Source organism: Nyctereutes procyonoides, unplaced genomic scaffold, assembly GCF_905146905.1.
Source record: "Nyctereutes procyonoides isolate TBG_1078 unplaced genomic scaffold, NYPRO_anot_genome, whole genome shotgun sequence".
Taxonomy (NCBI): domain Eukaryota; kingdom Metazoa; phylum Chordata; class Mammalia; order Carnivora; family Canidae; genus Nyctereutes; species Nyctereutes procyonoides.
Window position 1 is genome coordinate 2745375 of NW_026575032.1, and position 23410 is coordinate 2768784.

Below are 23410 nucleotides of genomic sequence, written 5' to 3' on the forward strand. Positions count from 1 at the left end.
TTTACAATTTGTTGAAAGGACTTCTAATCTTTTCTATTGTATGCAATTACATTTTCAGATGGTTATAATCAAATTGCACAATACATTTTACTGACTCTGGTATTAGTCTAACCTCATCTTAAACACTGCTATTATATTTTACTGAGCTTTATTAGCATGGACTTAGGGGTGGAAGCTAAAAGGTAGGTAATGGTAGTAGTAAGTGATCTTATAATTGGGAAATCCATATATTTTAGAGGATAGTTTAAAATTTTCTCTCTGAAAGCATTAGGGTTCTTTGGAGTTGTCTCAGATTAGAATAGAAGAACAGAAGGGGAAGGATCCTAGAGCCTCTCACCTGGACTTCAGTTGAAGGAACTCAATTTTAGTTTAATTTAATTTAATTTTAATCTATAAGATAAAAAGGTAGTTTACAATAAATTTTTGGTAAACTAGGAACTGCCTATCAAAACAATTCAGGCTGAAATTAATGACTAATTTAGGATTTGTTCCTAAAAGAATTTTGGTTGGGGTACTTGGCTGGTTTAGTCAGTCAGTGGAGCATCCACTCTTAATCTCAGGGTCAGGGATTCAAGCCCGTGTTAAGGGTAGAGATTACTTTTAAGAAAGAAAGAGAGAGAAGGAAGGAAGGAAAGGAGGGAAAAAAGGGGAGAGGGAGGAAGGAAGGAATATGGGGTTGAAGGCCCCAATGTAAGAAGAAATTCATAGTTACAAATACAGAAAATTGAGTTTACTACACACAAAAAAGTTAAGTGAGATAAAGAATAAAAAAGTAACCAATTTCTGCCCTTTGTAAGAAACTTTTATTAGACTTTTTTATATAAAATTTTTGAAAATGTATTAGGTATAGAAGTCACCAACTAAAGAACTTCCAAAGAAAAATATTTACATGTATTTCATCACCAGTCCATAAGCATGACCTCTAAAACTAGGATATACATACTTAACACCATATTTATCTACTATTTGTGTACAAAATTTGAAAAGTAATATTTTCTATTATCAAAGGACCAAGTTTTTTTTCCTATTTCAGTGATGCATTTTTATGACTGGAAAGTTACATAAGGGAATCTCATCTCCAAACATTTATCTCGCTAGGAAAATTAGGACTGTTTCTCTTATCTTACAATAAGATATATTTTTGTAGCTAGAATTATCTCTTAAATGTCACTTTTAATTATGTGTATATTTCTTATTAATAAATTTTAGTTTTGAGCAGTTTTAGGCTTATAGAAAAGTAAGCAGAAGATGCAGAGTTCTCATTTACCCTCTCATCTCCTCCTCCCAGTTTCCCCTTATTAATATCTTTCATTATTGTGTTATGTTTGTTAAAATTGTTGAGCAAATATTGATAAATTATGATTAAAGTTCATAGTTTACATTAGAGTTCACTCTTGATGTTGTACTTTCTATGGATTTGATGAAGGTATAATGATAATGACATTTGGATACACCATTACTGTATTATATAGAATAATTCACTGTCCTAAAAATCCCCTGTGCTTAACCTATTTATCCCCACCTCCCTCATCCCAAACCTCTGATCTTTTTACTGTCTCCCTTTTCCACAATTGTTTACCCTTTTCCACAATGAAATATTGTTGGCATCTTCTTTCACATAAAAATATGCATTTAGGGATCCCTGGGTGGTGCAGCGGTTTGGCGCCTGCCTTTGGCCCAGGGCACGATCCTGGAGACCCAGGATCGAATCCCACGTCAGGCTCCCGGTGCATGGAGCCTGCTTCTCCCTCTGCCTGTGTCTCTGCCCCTCTCTCTGTGTGTGTGTGTGTGACTATCATAAATAAATTTAGAAAAAAAATATATGCATTTAAGTTTCCTTTGTGTCTTTCTGTGGCTTGATACCTCATTTCTTTTTACTATTGAACAGTATTTCATTGTCTGCATGTGCCGTAGTTTCTACACTCACCTACTGAAGAACATCTTGGTTGCTTAACAAGTTTGAGTGATAAAAGCTGCTATAACCATTACATGAAAGTTTTCTTATGAACCAAGATTTTAACTCTTTGGGGTAAATACTTAGGAGTGTGATTGCTGGATCATATGGTAAGAATATGTTTACTTTTATGAGAAATTGACAAACTATCTTCCAATGTGGCTGTGCCATTTTGCATCTCCATCAACAGTTCTTATTGCTGCATATCCTCACCAGAATTTGATGATGTCAGCGTTTTAGATCAGAGCCATTCTAATACATGTGTAGTAGTATCTCATTGTTAATTTGCAATTCCCTAATGACATATGTTTAGCATATTTTCACATGGTTATTTGCTATCTATATATGTCTTCTTTGGTAAGCTGTCTATTCACATCTTTTGCCCATTTTTTAACCCGGTCATTTGTTTTCTCATTTGAATTTTAAGAATTCTCTGTATTTTTTAGATATCACTTCTTTATTACCTTTGTGTTTTCTAAAAATTTTCTCCTAGTCTGTGGCTTATTTTTTCACTACAGTGTCTTTTGTAGAGCAGAAATTTTTAATTTCAATAAATTATCAATTTTTTCCTTTCAAGATATATTTAACAGTGTTAAATGTATTATTTCTAGGAAAAGATATACTTGGAATCCATTTATGCTTTGTAAATGTTTATAGATAAAAAGCACCATATTTGCTCAATAGTTTATTTTTGTCCTCATTTTATAATTGTTGTGATTTATGACTTTTAATGGCAAGGAAGAATTATTCCCTCAAAGAACTGTTAACCATGAAGAAAACCATTCTCTTTTCTTTGAACATTATGCTACTGTATTTGAATCAGATATGCTGCCTGTATGAATAGAAAAACATTCTCCTCAGAAACTGGGACTCCCTACCCAACAGGAGCAGTTTTAACTTGGACACATGCGGTATTTTATATGTAGATCACACACTACACAATGGCAGTACTATATAGCCGTGTTTTAAAACACAGGAGAACTGTACTAGGAGGTGATAGATGAGGGGAGGGACATTTTAAATGAAGAATTACTTTCTAGAAAGAAGTTTTTACATTTTTAAAGTTTTCTCTGATTCAGAAACCTTGTCACATCACATATTGGCAGCGATTTAATGGAGTCTCATTCTCTAAGTTCTGCTACTAAGTCACTTTTTTACCTCAGACAGGTCTTAATTTCTTTGTATTTCTATCTCTTTATATTGAAAGAAATCATTCCTGAGAGCCTTTCTGTCTTTACATATATTTATGACTCTTACTTTATCATATTATTTTTAAACAGTATTATTATTATTTTTACTACCTATTTATTACCTATTATTATTAATACTACCTATTATTTTTAAACAGTATTACAGCTAATGTTAGGGGAACCTGTCTAGAGAAAAACACAAATATTCCCACATTATAAAATTGTAAGCCAGAAATTTGAAGTAACTAATTTTTTTCACTTACAGTATTTTCTATTTTTAAATCTTCAACTCAAGTTCATTTAGGAATTATATGCATTGGGTCATTTACCAATGCATGCATCCATGAAGAACAAAATAACTCTCCCTCCTAAGGAACCCTAGGTTACTGTTCTCAGTAAAGGAAGGGCAGATTTGTATCAACAATACTCTTCTCCTTTCCCTGGCTAGTGTCTTAATAAGAGTTTGTATTGCTCTTCTTCAAACAATGTGTGTTTTTAATTCTGAATCTTTCAAGTAAGCTAAGTCTTAAAAAAAATTCTAGGAGAGATTCATAAATTATCAATGATGAAAAATTCCAAAGTCATAAGACTTTATAGTTTGTGAGGAAAGTTTAGAACTTCAGACATGCTTTTCAGACTTTGAAGATAGTGTCCATCTTTAGATCTTCCTATCTCTCAACATGAAATTCTGCTCTTCTTCCTAATTAATTTATACTGAGCCCACCAAAACCTATTTTTGTCCCCAGAAGTATTTCCCAAGCTGACAGCATCATTATTGGGAAAATACCCGGGGCTGGGAAGGAAAAAGCAACAGAGGAACTGAAGGCTGCTGAGAATAACCAAGGAGACCTGGAGTGATAGGGTGTGTGGTTGGTTCGTTTTCTCTCACTGTTTCAATAACTGATGCACTATCTTTTTCGACACTTGTTGGTAAAATTTTTCTATAGATGAATTGTATAATTAATATGAGATTAAAAAGGAATGAAATTAGACAACTGAACAGTAGTTAAGACTATACTCTTAAGGAAGAAAGGATTTATAAAGACAAATATCTGAAAGAGTCATTTTATTTAAAGAAGAAGTGAATTAGTATGAAAATAAAAATTGCTTTTTTTAAATTGTTTCAGGCAAAGTCAAATATTGCAGTTAATCTGAAGATTTCTGTTTCCAACTGAGTATCAGTGTATCCCTTTATTCAGTTATCTCTTTTTGGTGACACAATTAAAAAAAAAAAAGACCTTAACAAAATCCTATGTAAAGTAATACTGAACAATCTAAGGTAATTTTTTTTCTTGTTACATGGACATAGCTTTACCTGTATTTTGTGGAGTGTCCTATTACCACAGCATATGATGCATGTATGTTTATGTCCACCTGTATACATAGATCATAAGCAACTGTTAAAAATTAAAACTTCAAACCTAGCAGAAACAAAATTATATTCCATATCATGCAGGTTCCCCAGAATTAACAAAGTTACCTTATGGGAATCAGAGTAAACTTGTGCCTTTTATTATACTGCTAAAAATGACCATAGAATGAATAGGTCATGCCCTGCATGTTACAACAACTCCAGAGAATGAAAGCTTATCAGAAGAACTAAATACACAGTTACATTTGAGTGGCAATAGCAGACAAGCTGTCATTTAGAGTTTTAGTATAGACAATAAACATTCACCTTTGTTTTATGTTCCCTTCTTCTCCTGCTTTCCTTTTTTTTTTTCTCAGCTTTATTGAAGTATAATTGACAAAATTATATTTAAAGTATACAAATGATGGTTTGTGTGGGACACCTGGGTGGCTCAGCAGATGCTGAGCAGGTGGCTCAGAGCATGATCCTGGAGTCCCGGGATCAAGTCCTGTATTGGGCTCCCTGCATGGAGCCTGCTTCTCTCTCTGCCTGTGTCTACCTCTCTCTCTGTGTGTGTGTGTGTCTCTCATGAATAAATTAATAAATAAATACAATATTTAAAAAAAAAACAAATGATGGTTTGTGAAAAGAGACCACCTCCTTCAAGTTAATTATCACATCCATAACCTCACATATGTGAGCTGTATATGTGAGAAAACTTAGCTTCTACTCTCTTAGCAAATTTCAGTTATGCAATAGTGTTATCTACTCTAGTCATCATGGTATACATTAGGTTCTCAGACCCTTTATTAATCTTATTAACTGAAAGTTTGTACCCTTTTTTAAAAAAAAAAATTTTTTTTATTTATTCATGAGAGAGAGAGAGAGAGAGAGAGGCAGAGACACAGGCAGAGGGAGAAGCAGGCTCCACGCAGGAAGCCCAATATGGGACTTGATCCCAGGTCTCCAGGATCACACCTTGGACTGAAGGCGGCGCTAATCTGCTGAGCCACCCAGGCTGCCCTGTACCCTTTTTCTAACTTCTTTATATTTCCCCAACTCTCCATCCCCTGGAAACCACTCTTCTAATTCTCTGTGTTCAACTTAACCTTTAATCTATTTATATTTTTTTAGACTCCACATGTAAATGATACCATACAATATTTGTCTTTGGTGTATTTTACTTAGCAGAATGCCCTCCATGTTCATCCATGTTGTTGCAAATAGCAGGATCCTTTTTCCTTTTTTTTTTTTTTTTTTTTTTTAAGATTTTATTAGAGTATAAGCAGAGGGAACAGCAGAGGAAGGGGGTAAGCAGGCTCTGCACTGAGCAGGGAGCCTCATGTGGGGCTCCATCCCAGGGCTCTGGGATAATGACCTGAGCTGAAGCAGACACTTAACCGACTAAGCCACCCAGCCACCCTTGGGATTTCCTTTTTTTAAGGTTGTATAATACTCCATTGTCTGTATATATGTGTGTGTGTATGTATGCACATACACACTCCACATTATATTTATCCATCCATCTGTTGATGGACACTTAGGTTGTTTTTGTAACTTCACCATCATAATTAATACTGCAGAGAACATGAGAGTACATGTTCAAGATATGCTATTAAAGATAATGCTTTCATTGTCTTTGGATATATACCCAGAAGTGGGATTCCTGAATCATATGATAGTTCTCTTTTTAATTTTTTGAGGAACCTCCTTGCTATTTTCCATAATGCTTGTACCAGTTGACATTCTCACCAGCAATACACAGGGGTTCCCAACATCTCTACCTGTATTTGCTATTTCTTATATTTTTGATAATAGCTGTTCTGTGTGACATGATGTCTTATTGTGGTTTGGTTTGCATTTCCCTGATTAGTGAGGTTGACTACCTTTTCATTTACCTGTTGGCCATTTGTATGTATTCTTTGGAAAAATGTCTGTTCGGGTCCTTTGCCCAATTTTTAAATTAGGTTATTTGTTTTTTTGCTCTTGAGTTATATATTATGTATATTTTGGATATTAACCCCTTTTTGCAGATATGGTTTGCAAATATATTCCCCTATTCCATGGGTTGCTGTTTCATTGTTTGATGTTTTTCCCTGCTATGCAGTGGTTTTCTAGTTTGATGTAGTTCCAGCTGTTATTTTTGCTTTTGTTCACCTTTGGTGTCAAATCTAAAAATCATTGCCAAAACCAATGTCAAGAAGCTTACTCCCTATGTTTTCCTCTAGGGATTCTGTAGTTTCAGGTCTTATGTTCAAGTGTTTAATCTATTTCAAGTTGATTTTTGTGTATTTTTGTGTAAGGATAGGTTTTGAAAACTTGGCTAAAGACTTTAGATCGACGTAGGCCAGTTTTTGTTTGTTTGTTTGTTTGTTTTGGTAACTAAATCAACATAGGTTCCTCAATTTAACACTTGGTGATGATGGGAAAAGTTGTTGAAAATATCTTAACATACACAGTGTAGATTTTACTGGCATATCTCTGCCTTGTAATAGTTTCTGATGGTTTCTCATTCCTACAGGATGACTAGGGGAAATATTCTGGTTCACTTTCATATCTCAACCACATCTTGGTGCTATTATCTCACACTGTGTCCACAAGTCATTTTCTCATTTCAGGGCTGTTATTGCAAAGTCCTAGAATGTGTGCTTCCTCAATGTAGCCTTTAAGAACAGAGCCCTTAAAATATTAGTTTCAGAAAAAGGTTTTATTTCTCCAGTTTATACATCAAAATGCTGGTTATGCCTGTATGATACTGTATAGCTCTGGCTTTTCTGACTGAAACCTTGTGTCCGTATCTGTGCTCTCTTTGGTGGCCTCATCCCGCCTTCAGCCCATCTGGATTCATGGCAAAAGGAAAGGTGTTTACATACGTTTTGACAAAGAATTCCTTCTTCCATGGGCTCCAAACTGAAGTCAAATATGTTTTATAGAAATATGTTTTATAGAAATATGATACTTTCAGTATATTGTAAAATGTCCCCAGAATCAGTATAACTAAATCAGCCATTAAGAACTGCACAACTTCTGTTGCATGGGCCACTCAACACCCTGCCTCATAGTCATCTGCAACTGCTGAATTATAAGCTTCCCAAAGAGAGGATCTGTAGCATATCTTCGTATCCCCAGAACTTAAGCACTTAAGAGATGCTTTAGGACTTTTTTAAGTAAAAGAATAAATGATCAAATGAAAAATTAAGTGCCTCATGGGTCCAGATGCTATAAACTTCATACTGACTCTGATCTCGCTTTTTTCTGAAAACAGCAACTATTTATACATATGCATATTTTAAAAAAATAATAAGCCAGCAACTCATTATTGTACTGTTTGGTGATTTTATATACTTTATGATATGTTAACATAGTAAACTATCTTAACAGAATAGAAGAAGTTCAGTGGGAAAGTACTACATGCAGAAGCATGCTGGGAAAACTAATAAAAGCAACTAGAATATAAGCACATAGTATCTCTGCCACTGTTCTTAAGATTTTATAAGAATTAGTTTATTTGTGTCTCCAACTACCCTTTCAGATGGGTACTATCTTATCCTTGATTATAAGATACCATCAATTGTAAGAAATATCATCAAATTAGTAATAGTCTTACATTGTCTGTGTGTTTTGGAGTCATAGAGACTTCCCCTTCAATATGCATATGTATTTTATGACAAATACTAATTTTAAATGTCAAGCATTTAGAAAAGCATATCTTAGTAATGTCATTAAGTACTTCAGAAATTGATGTCCAGGCCACAAGATACAGAATGCTGGCATGATTCTACATGCAGGTGGCTCTGCATGTTGAGTGCTGACTTCTAAGACATAGGTATGTTGAATGTATGGGCGACCTCTAGAAACTGACTGAATATCCTTAAACAAATTCATAAAACTTCTTATTAAAAATGGTAACCTGAACATACTAATTTACATCTGTTCCCTTCAGAACTGTACTAAAATGAAAGTAAAGAATAAGAAATGCATAAATCAATAATGACAAAGAGTATAAAGAAGACGACAGCAGATGAAAATATAAGTTAAATTTTTGAAGCTGGACAATAAATGAGCAGGTTAGAGAATGCTGGAAATGTTAGGCAAGAGAAACTGATAAGAGGCATCTGATTGCCACAAAAGAACTTAAGAAAGACTCAAGAAATTAGAATATAGGGCACCTTTGAGGAAAGGGAGGAAGGGCTAAAAACGGACTTTGTTGCAAGTCTTTACATAGAAGAGGTACACATCTAGATTCTTTCCCCTGCTCCTCACAGACAGGAGACAATCCTCAACAGAAAACTGGAGCTTTATATTTTTAGAAAAGTTGAACTACAGAGGTTCGGGACATGAAGGCAACCAGTTCCATATGAGGTTGGGTTGGGGGGGAGGCACTGTCAAACTAAAAACAGAGTATTAAATGACAAGGAATATACTTCATGCTGAGACTTCCAAGCCCCCTCCCTTGTTCTGCCCCTGTCGTGCTGTCAGACAAGCAGGTGATTGGTAGATTGCCCTCTGGAGTCTAGAACAGCTCTGCAGATACTTATAAAATATATCTTAATGCATTTTCCTTCATATAAAAATGTTGTGTGGAAAGACTATTATATAAAAAAGATAAGAATGAATCTGCTTAAACTGGGGCCTATCTCACCTGCATACCTTTCCCTTTTATTCGTGCTGTTACTTCTGGGCATGTTGGAGATTCTGTAGAGCAGTTTAAAAACTATTGCTCTAACTAAAACTAATGAACACATGACTTATTTCACTGTTATTTCTCAGAATTATAACCTGAGCACCCGTGAGTTTTATGGATTCAAGAATCAGAACACTCATGTGGCATTGCTTACATAATGAGATTGTGTGTCTGTGTGTATGTGAAATACCACCAAAATTCCATCTTGAAAAGTGTGCACCTATCAGTCTTCTTTTTATTTTTTATTTTTTTTAAGTTTCTGTGTTATTTTTTTTTTTAAGATTTTATTTATTTATGCATGAGAGACATAGAGAGAGAGAGGCAGAGACAAGAGACACAAGCAGAGGGAGAAGCAGGCTCCATGCAGGGAGCCTGACATGGGACTTGATCCCGGGTCTCCAGGATCCCACCCTGGGCTGAAGGCGGCGCTAAACTGCTGAGCTACCAGGGCTGCCCCAGACTTCTTTTTAATAAAATGGCTTTGCCTCAGTTTCAAATAAAATTTAGAACCTCCAATTTTTATATTCCGTACATTTTTAAATTTGAAATTAGTAATTCGTATTTATTTTTCCTTGTAAGCATGGACTAAGGCAAACATAGAACATCCAAATAGCACTGTATTTGGGGTGGGAAGTCCTGTATGTCCAGTGTTCCTTGTAATACATCCTTTGTCCCTCTAATTGCTATCCTTTCTTTTTTCCCATGTCATTCCTGTAAAAGCAACTGTTGACAGATTTATAGTTTTAAATAGCTTTCCAGATACAATCTCCTCTGGTAAATAAAACTAGAAGATGAGATTAAAGAATAAAAACATAACTTAATGCTATGAGAATTTCAATTTTTGTATAGTGTGGTCATTATGGGATGCCCATGACATCGGGTTTGAATCTGCCTGCATACCATGAAAATATAAAACACAGTAGTAGAACATAGCAATAGCTTTCCTGTCTGAAAAATGATTTATCATTGTTAAGTATTAAAAATACCAACTTCATTGCCTTTATTACTTGCATACTTTCTGTGAGGAAGGGTAGTCCCTAACCAAACATTTTGAGAACTGGTTAATGTTTATATTTATTTGTAAATATAGAAATACAATGAAGATATAACTGTAAACCTTTTATGCTGTGTGCATCAAAGAATTTAAGTTCATGTTGCTTTCCCATTCATCTGTTCCTCTTAGATTGTTCAATTAAATAATGCAGAAAACATAACTTATGAAATTAAAAAAGGAACATAACTTTTAAAAAACTCTACCTGTAATTTTGAAGAATTAAAACCTTAAGCAAGTGAGTATCTTGGCAAATTATTTTAACCTGAAGCTTGATCAAAGTACAATTAGAAGAATACCCTGAATCACAGATATATTATTATCTTTTTATGCTCAACCTAAAAAGCAGATGCACAGATTACCATTTCAACTCAGAGGGTAGGTTTTATGAAAATAAGTTACATGTGAAAATCAGCAGAGCATAAAAAAAAAAAAAAATCAGCAGAGCAGCCCACCATTTTTATCCCCCAATCCTTCTCTGAGGACTTTTGTAACACCTCTGAAGCAGCAGAGTCATTGAGTTATGTCTACATCAGTAATAGGATATACCCGGATTTAACACAATTGATGATATCCTTATAGTTTACTGCAGCACAATGCTAGAGAGTAACTGTAGCACTCCAGAAAACAAAACCAAACCAAACAAAGCCCACAACCATTTAGGTGCTATTTCAAGGTCAAAGCATTACTTAGATACACCTTTAAGGAAAATTGTAGCTTCCCAACTTGGCAAGAAATAGTTGTAATGGCTTGAAGATAGGTATCTTCAGCTCTTTTTTACCATCTCCTGGCTTTCCGCCTGTGGAAACAGCTTAAAAGTACCCATTTGGGGGGGGGGGGGGTATTTAAAAATTTATTAATTTAAAAAATTTGGTGAGGACTCTTTTATTACCAAAAGTTAATGGCATTCATGAATTCCTGCCAGTGAAACACAGCAATGCATAGCCCTGGGGAGGCAGGGGGAGTCCATGTGAATTTCACCCCTTAACTTAGGCAGTACTGAATCACTATGGCCTTATTTGGTGTCCTTGCCTGTGAGCTTCATTTTTATATAGTTTTTCATACAATGTTCTTGGCTTGAAGGATGTCCTGACCCCTCTGTGTTAAGCTTTCCTTTTACTCTCCTTTGGTTTCTAGCTGGTTTACTCATTCCTAAGCACGAAGTTGCCTAGGTACTTGAGACTCATTGTGTATTTGATAAATTGTGATATATGTATATAATTAGTAGTAGTATGTCACTGTTTTTCTTTTTTTATGTTCCAAAACTATACTGATAATTTTGGTTTTCTCACTGGAATATGAATAAGACTTACTTGTACTGGTTTTGAAAGGATTAGATAATCAGTATTTTAGATGCTAAGTATCATGATGACATTAACAAAAATGCACTGCAGTGCATAGTGATTCTTTGAGGTGCTGGCAAGAATGTTCTTTCCTATCAACTCATCAGTGCTTCCACCAGTCAGCAGAGGCAGTGGAAAACTTCATTACTTTCCTGACTAAATACACACAAAGTCTATCTCTAGGATTTTATTATTTGCAAAACTTGGCTATGCACAAGTATGTCTTAAACCCATGAAACTTCCCTTCCACGTCTCTTCATATTGGCTTGCTGTTTAACAGTATCATTCTCCTTCAGTTTCCACTGGATGTTAAATGACTGGATGCTAAACATTAGGATTGCTTTCCTGATAGTCCTCTCACATCAGAGCTTCCCTTACCAGCTTCACTTATATTCTGGAAAATGATCCAGAAGAACTGGAACTTCAGAAATTAGAGACAAGTTACAGCCAGAAAGGGGGCATATTCTATACCTGTGGAAGCTGATAAGGATACATGAGATACAAGCCTCATAGACCACTCACAGGGACTTCTACTACTTAGATTGGGTTATAAATCATTTTTGTTGGGGAAAATATGGTAGATTCTTTATTGGCCTTCATTATATTAATATTAGGAATGTTTGCCAAAATTTTGAGTACTTACTATGTGTTTTAGACGTAATAGTAAGTACTTTACATAAGTTATTTTAATACAACAGCCCTCTGAGGTACAAAATTAGTGTACTCATTTTACAGAAGAGAAAACTATAGCTTAAAGTACCTTTTTCAAGATCTCACAGCTAACATCTAGTGAAATCAATATTTAAACCCAAGTGTGACTCCAAAACCTATGCCTATAAATCCTGATTTCCTTGGCTATTCATTGTTCCTTTAGAATGGTTTTGAATGTTTCCAGTAAATGGGAGTGGGGTGGAGGAGGGAATGCTGGGAGAAGACAAATGTACTGACAATGGAAGATTTCTTTCAAAACCTTGAGGAAAATGATTTATAACTTAGCATTATATGCCAGACCAAACTTCAGAAATGTGAAGATTGAATAAAGGCACTTTATAATATTCCTGAAGAGACTCAACATGTACTTGTTTTTACAAAGTTACTTAAGGTTGCATGCCAGCTAAACAAAAGAATAACTCAAGAAATGGGAAGACAAGAAAGAGTAATAATGGAAAGTCTTAGGATGAGCATTGTGCTGCAGGGCTAGAGAGCAGTCAGTTCATATGGAACAGGAGGAAAAATTCAACTTGCCTTTAGAGGCTTCCAGATGAAAGTAACCCTCACTGAAGAAAAAGATCACAAAAGTTTCAACATAAATGGTGAAGAGTATTATGAGAGCAATGTAGGATGTCCAGAAAGGGAAATAAATGCAATGAAACTTTAAAAGAAATAGAGAACACATCCAGTAGGGGAAGATCAAAAAAGCCTTCATGGAAGAATTAACATTTTGATGAGCCTTTAAAAGATACAAATAGTTTTGTGAGGAGACTACGGGAGAGAATGCATTTTAGGCAGAGGCAGAAACAAAGAAGTATATGTGATTCACTAGAGCCTAGACATACTGAAAAATGGGCTGTCCAGTGTTTCGAGGTAAGGCTGTAAAGTTTGGTAAGGAGTATTTTGTAGGGAGCCTAGAATATGTACATTCTGGAAGCTCATCCTTTACGAGGTAAGCCTAAAGAACTTTTGAAAATTTTTGAAGTGATATCAGAGCTATGATTTTGGAAAATTAGTCTGGAAACAAGATGGGTAGTAGGAAGCTAGGAGAAAGGTTAAGAGTGGTATAAAGTAGAAAGAAGACAAAGTAAATGGAATAAAGATGAGAGTCAAAGTCAAACATCAAAACTGACTCAACCTTTTCAGCCTGAAGACTGGGCAAATGATATTTCTGAAACAGCAAGTATAATATAGTAGTTAAGGGGTGCCTGGGTGACTCACTGGGTTAAGCCTTGAACTCTTGATTTCAGCTCAGGTCATGATCTCAGGGTCATGAGATTCAGCTCTGAGTTGAGCTCAGCTGGGTGTGGAGTCTGCTTAAGATTCTCTTTCTCCATCTCTCTCTCACACACAGATACATACATACATATATAAAGTCTTAAAATACACACACACACTTATATAGTAGTTAAGTTTCTATTTGTTGTAAGTAAAAGATACTGGCTAAAACTGATTTGAGCCAAAACAAAGGATATTTTCAAAATAAACTATGATATCTCAGTATTTAAGGAACAGGACTTTGGACTGTCAGGGACTAGAAGGACTCCACAATCCTCAACAACAGAAATTATAACTGCTTTGCAGCTGTGAATATGAATCATCTACCCTCAACTTTTGTTTCTCTCAGTTCCAAAGTCTGTGGAGAAAGAATCTGATTGGCTCATTCTGAGTCATGTGTTTGCCCCTCAACTAATTAATTCTGATAGGGGAACAAGATCATACCTTTATAGATAAGGCCGCTGGAAGACTCATTTCAGTGGTATATACTAGAGAAGAGGAAAATGTTATGAGATAGGCCGTGTATAATGGACCAGTGTATATGTTCTATTCTTGAATGCACAGATTAGACACAGACTTACCTACCCATACTTCCAGACGAATGTCTTGTTATTCTGTAAACAACTGTAAATATGTTCTGCCCTACAAAGGAAAGTATTTCAATAGAGGATCATTTGACAACCAAAAAAAAAAAAATGCTATAACCAAGGGATTAAATTGTAAGTATAAGTATCACTAGTATCCTCTGTATACAATGGTTAGAAAAAGATAGGATAGAAGAAAAGCTAATGACAAAGTATCATTTTAAAAAAGAAAAGGAAAATAAAAATAAAGGCTACATTCATAATTTCTGCGCTTGGCAATGGGACTATATTCTTTAAGACTTACTTTCTCCATTGACACTTTGTGTTCCTCTTTGCCCTTGATTAGTACTTCATCAAGTCAAAGTAGAGGTCTTATGCTGTTGATATGACCCAAACCTACATTCCTAAAGAATCTGAGCTCTGGATGGAATTGTTTGTTTAAAGTTGTGATAATCATCAATTAGTCCTAACCAGTGGTCATAGTAGTACAAGATGTTCTGCCTCAGAGGTTACCAAGGTCTAATGCCAACTCATTATTCATTCAGCTCTGTCCTCTTTGGCTACAGTATCTAGTACTACCCCATCTATCCTGAGCCTGGGAGTTTGTGAATGAGCCTCAAAATAGCACTTGATTTAGTTTTGCTCTACTGGAAGGTTTAACTAAATATCCCTAGTTGTGGTATGAAGAGTAGAGTTAAGATAGATGTGACTAGAAGCCGAGGTAATAGCCCACATGAAGGAATATTAATTAGGGCCTAACCTTGTATTAGTTAAAGGTAGTGAAATGAGGGAAATTCATGAAGCATTTAGGAAGCAGGACTTAGGGGATTAATTAGAAAGAGAAAAGAATCAAAGGTGACTTGCAAGTAGCTACCTTAGGTGATAATAATGCCATAAAGTGAGAGAAAAAAATATAGGGCAGATAGGGACTTGTTCACTATCAAGGACTTCTGAATTACCCAGGAAGAGATGTCAGCAGGTGGTAGTTGATATACAAATTAGGAGGTGAGACCAAGAGAATAAAGGAGATTACACTGTAGAATATTTAAAATAGGAAGAATAAAGGGCCCAAGAAAGAAATCTGGAACACCAAAATCTAAAAGGTAGACATAAGAAACAGAACAGAAATGATTGGAGAGAAGTGGGTTCTGGAAACCACTGGGATACCGAGCATTACCAAATACAACAGAAAGGTTTGGGCCTATTGAATTTAGCTATATGCAAGTCATTAGCGACTTCATTGAGAGCAGGAGTAGTGAGGGCAAAATCTAAATTGTGGAGAACTGAAATGAAAATGGAAAGTGAGGTATTACTGTAGGTGTCTCTTTTAAGAAATTTGAACAAAAAAGAATGGAGAGAGATTAGATTGGTATCTGGAGAAATATTGGTGAGGCCAGGACTAGGAATGGATAGACAGGTATGTTTATAGACTGAGGAGGAAAAGTCAGACGGAGAATGAAAACATCCAGGCAAGAAAATGGTGAAAGGAATAACTAATGAATGAAGGTCAGAGAGGATTGGGATCATGAGCAAAAAGTAAAGCTTGGCCCTCAGCTGAAGGAAGGGAACCCTGTTCTCTTATATTGTTGAGAAAGAAGTAAGGATCATAGCAGATATAGATGATTTTGTAGGTAAGGGCCTGGAGAGGTGAAGAAGCGGAATGGATTCAGTGATCGCAAGCCTCAACTGGAATCTATTTCTCAATGAGTCTTTTATCTGACCCATAGAATTATTAAATTCACGTATAAGATTAAGTTTTACCCTTTTCCTTGTGTGCTGTAATACATAGTAAAGTCCAGTCTCTCTTTTGAGAAACAGTATACAGAAAATCAAATGTTAAAAATGTAAACATACTGAGTTGAAGGTGTCTATGGATTCTCTTAATGGAGTTGATCATCTAGACTAGTTTTCATTTTGTTGGAACTTTCCCTCGAGTGAAAAGATCCATTATGTAACATTTTAATTAATATAGATCTATTGCATAAAGAGAAATGAAAGGCTCTGTATATGTGGATGATCATATACTCATAGGAAGATTTTATTACTACAGATAACACTATTTTCTCGGTAAGAAAGTCAGATTGAATATACTGATGTGACAAATGATCCTTTAGTCTCTTAGTTTTACATACTTACTGTTTAGGTCAGGGCCTGTCTGTGTTAGTGGTCTTGTCTATGAAACACTTTTGCCCAAATGAAATTTCTACTATACTATGTATTGCTTACATTCTGACCTACTTGACAATCTAGTATCAGATTCACTATTACAAAAATTAGCTACATACTATGTTAGCTGTAACTCAGTATAGTCTTTTTTTTTAATTAATAAATTTTTATTTAAGATATTTGACAAAGTTAATAAAATTTTTATTTAAGATATTTGACATGTGATTCCTTCTGCTGCCAATCACCATAGTTCCACCAAAGCCAGAGTGATGATCTTCAAAATAGCACTTTTAAAACAAACTTTTGTTCAAGCCACAGCTGTCACTGTCCAGAGGTCTTCTTGGATCTCCACTTGAATATGGACATACTTCAAAAACTCCCCACCATTTAGGGTCTAAATAGATAAATGATCTTCCTGGTTCTCAAACATACTTTAAGTCCAGACACTGTTTTCAAGTGAAAAGCCTTAATATTCATATTCCTATCTCTTCCTTTTCAGACCATTCTATCCTCTGTCCCATGTTTTTGGATTTTGATGCTCTCTTTAGACGAAGCAGCTTTTTCAGTATATTCCTCTTGTCCTAAATACAGATTCATTTTCTTTGGTATTTCAGAACTTACTATAAATTCATTATTGTCCACCAATTTGATATCACATCCATCATCATGTTCAAGAGTTGTTGCAGCCTCTTCCACTGTTTCTGACTCTTCGATAGGAGAGAGAGATCCATCATCATCCAAGTATTTGTATCTACAACTGTCAAAATCTTCCATTTCTAAATCTTCACCAACATTCATTTGTTTCAAGGATTCCTTGAGATAGTATTCATACTTCAATTTTTCAAGGTAGTTGAAAAATCCTCTTGCCACCGCTTGTTCAAAGCTTAAAATCTTTCTCCATGGTAATGGCTTTTTTACATTCTCAAATTCTAAAAATGGGAACCCAGATCCTTTGTCTTTAACTTGTTTCTTATTTATTTGGGAGCGTCTAGTGGTTTTTCTTCCTTCTGGTCTTCCCCTTGGTCTTTCTTTTGGCTTATATTTCCTCTTTTTACGTTTCTTTTTATGAATCTTTCAAAAATAGCTTTTAAAGTCTGTGGTCTTGGTTCAAAAGAGGAGTCACTAGATGAATCCCTTGCTTCAACACCTCCAGATGAACGAACAAACTTCTAATAGGGTTTCTTTGCCCCTGTTTTGGTGAGTAAGGGACACACTGAGTCTTAAATAAGCTGCTACCAGAAGAATTATCACTTTCATTGTCAATTTCTACAGCTGAATCAGATGCCATTATAGGTTGAGAAAATTCGTTACTTATTCTCCCCCAAGTCCTCTCCAAATTGTATTCACCACTTGTTTGCTTCAGAGTTCTCAACAACCACGCGGAAGGAAAGAACTCAGTGTAGTCTTAAAGGGTTTTCTCAATTATTTTAATACTTGTTCTTTTGCAGTGATCTGAAAACCATTTCTACTTTCCAGAAAGAATGCCTTTGTAACAGCATTAAGGCTTCAGAATCTTTCTCTTTTTTTTTTTTAAGATTTTTTTAATTTATTTATTCATGAGAGACAGAGAGAGGAGAGAGAGAGAGAAAGAGGCAGAGACACAGGCAGAGGGAGAAGCAGGCTCCATGCAGGGAGCCCGACGTGGGACTCTATCCTAGGTCTCCAGGATCAGGCACTTGGCTGAAGGTGGCACTAAACCGCTGCGCCACCCAGGCTGCCCAGGCTTCAGAATCTTAAAGTGAATTGACTGATCAGGGAAGATTTAACAATGCCTGGCTCACAGTTTGTACTTAATAAATGTTTGATGAGTGAAAGACTGAATGCATGCAATTTCATTTTTGTGAAAATTTACTACCCTAAAAATTTGTCTCTGGAAAGAAGTAGTACATCTTCTTTTTGGAATATCTGAAACTACTGAATCTTACTTAATTCTATTAACAAAAACTTTTGAGTTCCAGGCCCTCACCAAGACACTCACTAAAGGTAAAGAGACCGTGCTTACTTCCTTTTACATTGGTTATGAGTTAATTTTTGATGATAACAATTTTGGATCAATACTGGGTTTTGGCAAGGTTCAGATTAATTATATAAAAGAGTACATTTAAAAAAAAATTCTATCATATGCAATTACCCAGTTCTCTAGCACAAGTGCTTTAGGCACTGACTTAATCTAGAAATGATCATGTGTGAGGCCATCTGGTAATGACAGGATGTCATTCTTATATGAAAGAACCTAAGGCAATAATCTGGAATAAAGGACCATCAGTTGATCTCAAGAGAGCTATTTGAAACATTTTGGTCAAAGTCAAGTTCACTGAGGGTCATATTTTCAACTAAGAAGAAGATTCCCAGAGTAAATTCCAGGGTTCGAATAAAAACAACTCATATACTGTTATTTTAATTGAATTATATCCCACCTTAGTTTTCTCCATAGTATGTTTTCTTCAGACACATTCTTCTTCCATGATTGTCTGATGTTTTGTTTTGTTTTTTTGAACCTCATGGTGTTCCAGTTACATGTAAACAATACAGACAGTGATACTTTGTAAAATATCCCATTTCTACCCCTTGAGTCTATGTATTCCCTTTTCTGGTAAATGACTTTGGAGCCTACAGAAACCAAATAATGAGAACCCCTAGAAGTAGTGTAGTAAATGAGATTGCTAGTGGTATTTTCATAAAGTTCTAGTTGCCTCTACTATTGTCTTTGATTTGTTCTTTTAAAAGGTTCTTACCTACAATGTGTTTTCATTATTTTAGTCTCTTTGGGGTCAGGAAAATGACCTGGAGGTAAAAGGAAGTCCTGTGGCAATTTGACTTATATTCTTAGCTAACTGACTTAATTGGCTTGTGTCTTAATTTTTGTTTATGAAACAAAATATAAAGTATGTGATAAATGCATATGTACAATATGATGCTTTTTCTTGGGTATGTACATTCCAGAAATTGGCTATATTTGTAAATTAGGGTGGCTTGTGTACTGAAGCTTTTTTGGGTTTTGAGGGTTTGTTTTTTGTTTGTTTTTTAAGATTTTATTTCAGACAGAGAGAGCGTGCACCAGCAGGGAGAAGGGGCAGAGATAGAAGCAGACTCCCTGCTGAGCAGGAAGCCCAACATGGGGCTGAATCCCAGGACCCCAGGATCATGACCTGAGCCAAAGGCAGATGTTTAACCAACTAAGTCAACCAGGCACCCCTGTACTGAAGTTTTAGAGGGAAATTTTAAGTCATAATCTCTATGTCTCTGATATAAAGAATACCTGGGTATAAATGATGCAAATCTTGTGGATTCTGAAATAGACCTCAAGATTTAGAACTATGGTAAAGAAATCTGAAATTTATTAATTATTTCCTTACTGTGAGATCATATTGTCTCTGGTTAAGAAGACACTTTCTTTTAAAGCTTCAACTAAAAGAAATGTATGCAAAATATATATACAGATTAGCAGTATTGCAGAGATAAAGAGTTCAGCCTCAGGAATTAGGCAGACCTGGATTTGAATGTACACCACCAAGAATGAACCCTAATATAAACTATGAACCCTGGGTGCTAATGGCAGTGTAGATTCATGGATTTTAACAAATGTACCCCTCTTCTGGAGGATATTGATAATGGGGGATGCTGTGTATATGTTGGTACAAGAGGTATCTGTATTTTCCACTATGATTCTGAAGCTGCTCTAAAAAAAAAAAAAAGTCTATTAAAACAACAACAAGAAGAAACAGGATAGGAGGAAATAAAAGGCTACTCTCTGAGCCTACCCTTTTTGCCACTGCCTATTGTACACACTCAGCCTTTGCACTGTCTGCGGCCCTCCCTTTCTCCCAACCTCAGTCACATCCATGTGGATGGTTAAAGCAGCTTTTTTCCCTCCAGTCAGTTCCTAGAAACTGTGCCATAAAAGAGACCATCACAAAACAGATCATTATTGAAAGAATTATATTTCCTTATACAAACAACATTATAATGGAGGATTTCATTCGTGCCCAGAACTTGCCATCAGATAAAAAAAAGTATGCTCCAAGTTCTCTTTAATGAGCCTGAGTATACACTACACACTAATCAGGATCCTGTGTACCATAGGTGATTGGTCCATAAAAATACAACTCTGGAAATAATTGTGTTTTATAACCACTTTTGGAGAGCGTGTTCCTTTTAACCCTTACATGAATTGTGGTTACCCTTAGGATGCTACCTGTCTGCATCAGCAATGTCATGCAGCTGTCTTTGTGGCCTGAGGGACAGGGCACCAACTCTGGTTTATCAAAGGATTGAAATGGTTGAGGAGCAGTTCCCTAATGAAGGGGGCTTCATTTGCTCAGGAGAAGCACTGAGATTATCCACCCCCAAAAAAGAAAATAATAATATAAGGAAGAAGACGGAGACAGGGAAGGAAAGGCAAAAGAAAGAATGCCATACTTCTGAGATCAAGGTTGTGAGACAGCTACTTAGGATGTTTTACAAGATTTTCTTTTAATACAGAAAGGAAAAGTCAGTGTTTGTTCCATAACAGAACATTTATTATATAAAAATTATTTTGCTTTGGGATGCCTGGGTGGCTCAGCCATTGAGCATCTGCCTTCAGTGATCCCGTGGTCCAGGGATCGAGTCCCACATTGGGCTCCTGCATGGAGCCTGATTCTCCCTCTGTCTCTATCTCTGTCTGTGTGTGTCTCTCATGAATAAATAAATAAAATCTTTTAAAAAATTATTTTGCTTCACAAAAACTATGAACATAGATGCCTCTCACTTTTATATTTCCTTTGTTTCTGATAGTCTAGGTCGGATGCTCCATAAAGTTTTTATCACCATGTGATCTGTAAAGCATATGTTCCATCAGAAAATCCTTCTAGTCACCAGCTCTCTGGTTTCCACAGAGGTGATGATGGAAACTTACCTATAATTCCAGAGTAGCATTCTGCTGCAAAGGATTTTATAAAACATTAAATTCTGATACGGGGGATAATGTTGTAAAAATCATTCTTGATCCCTGAATAATGCTGCATATTAATGGCTATGTAGCATTTGGCTTCAAAATTTCTAACTGCGTAAACTTGGATTTCATACTAGTGTAAAAAGTATTCTGCTAGAAAAAAGTAGATACTTGCCTTTTTTACAGGCTTAGAGAGATCTGCTGTATCTTTCAAGTAAATGTTTCCTACCACTATTACCATCTTTCTGTTCATCTACAGGGGAAAAAAAAGAAAAAAAAAATGCCAGTTTTTCTTACCCAGAATCCACAATTTGAGTCAAGCCTAGTTTCATATGAATGTTCTGTGTAATGGGGAGTTAACTATCTAAATCAGGGGTCAGCAAACTAGGGTCTGCAGGTCAAATCTGCCCCACAGTCTGTTTTTTTAAGACCTGGAGGCTAAGAATAGTTTTACATTTTTAAGTGTTTGAAGAAAATCAAAAGTAGAAGTAAAATACATGAAATTCTAATTTCAGTGTCCATAAAGTTTTATTGGTACACAGCTACAGACATTCATTTTCCTATTGCCTATGGCTGCTTTCACACTAGAGATGGATCTGAGTACTTACAAGAGGGACTGTGTTCTACGCAAAGTCTAAAAAAATTGCTACCTGGCATAAATTTGTTGGCCCCTGATTTAAATAATTTCACCATCTACCACTCTATCCACATACTTATATTCACTTTCTCTCCCTGTCTCCCTTTCCCTCACCCCATCCTATTTTCCTCTACACACACAACCGTTTTGAATTTGGATATTACAATGACAAAGAAATCAAATTGTGAGCCTATAGTAATTCGTAAGCGGAAACACGTTTTAATTTCCCCTTGACTTGTCAACTCTCTCCTCCCTGTCTGCTTTCCCTTTCCTCTGCTGCCTTTAGATAGAATTTCTAAGGCCATGCCATTTTCCCAACATATTTTGTTTTTAAGGTGGGGGTTAGATCTTGATACATCTTTTAACTTCCATGGAACGTTCCCTGTTAGTATGTGGTCCCATTTTTAACCTATTTGCAGACACCCCCGATTATCTAAAATCACTTTCACATGGGGCTGAGGTTAAGCTTTATTTCTCTTGGCATGTCTCTGCCACAGCAGACACTTCCTCTTTGCCTTGAAAGGACAAAACGATGTTCAGCTGTCTGGGCTTAGGCCCAGTATTTGATTTATACATTATTTAATTTCCTCTTGAAAATTGGAAGCAGGGCTTTCAGGAATGGAAGTCAGTATTTTTCATTTGTTTAAGAACACTTTTAGGTCTAATATAATCATCAGTAGTAGATGTCAGCATGATTGGGAGTGACTTAAGGTAAAACAAATAAAACACGAATACAAAGGAAAAGTATTTGACAATGGAGAATATCTGAAGTTTTTGAATAATCATTATTGTATTTGTTATTAAGTTTTTTTGTGCTAATGTTCATTCAACAAACTTCTCTGAGCTACATTTTGGGGCACCTGTCTTTACTCATTGGAGGAAAGACCTTTCACCATTATGTTAATAGTTCAAATTTTGGGGTGATTAGAAGTTCGAGGAAGATTTAATGTAACCATACCAGTAATTTTACAGAGGATTTTTGGTTTCTGTCTAAGCTGCTACTGCATTTTATCTCCACAATTAAGTTCATGCACATGCCAGGATATATATGCCAAAGTGGTTTGAAATTCTTACAGCAGTGAATGCAGGAAATTAAAAATTAACTCTGGAAATACCATTTCTTGTTCTACATCCACTTTTGGGTAGTGTGTTCCTTTTTAAAATCTTACTTAGATTGTTGTTACTCTTAGGTTACAACCTGTCTCCTTTTTTTACCACCAAAGTTCTCAAAAATCTGGCACACCTAGTGCCTCCACTTCCTCACTCCTGATTTACTTCTCAAACCCTGATGGATGGCCTCTCCCTCCTTCCACCACTGCTGAGCCGATCTCACTGTTTCCTCATCTCCAATCCAGTAACCAGCTCTGAGTCCTTGGCTTGCCTTCTGCCCATATCCCAGAATACCCCTTTCCTGAGACCCTCTTCCAGTTTTCATGTGGACTGTTTTAAGGTTCCTCTAATTCTTCATCTCTTACACACACTCCTCTCCTAGTATCAATCTAAGCTAAAATATTCCCAGAATTCTGTT

At 35.8% G+C, this 23410-nt stretch overlaps 1 protein-coding gene and 1 pseudogene across 1 annotated transcript in view; one reads left to right on the plus strand and one right to left on the minus strand.

Moving 5' to 3' along the window:
- AFG2A (AFG2 AAA ATPase homolog A) overlaps window positions 1-23410 on the plus strand; it is a 326044-nt gene that overhangs the window by 276742 nt on the left and 25892 nt on the right. The gene's annotated exons all lie outside the window — the stretch shown is intronic.
- LOC129504409 (TATA box-binding protein-associated factor RNA polymerase I subunit D-like) lies at window positions 16740-17612 on the minus strand (annotated as a pseudogene).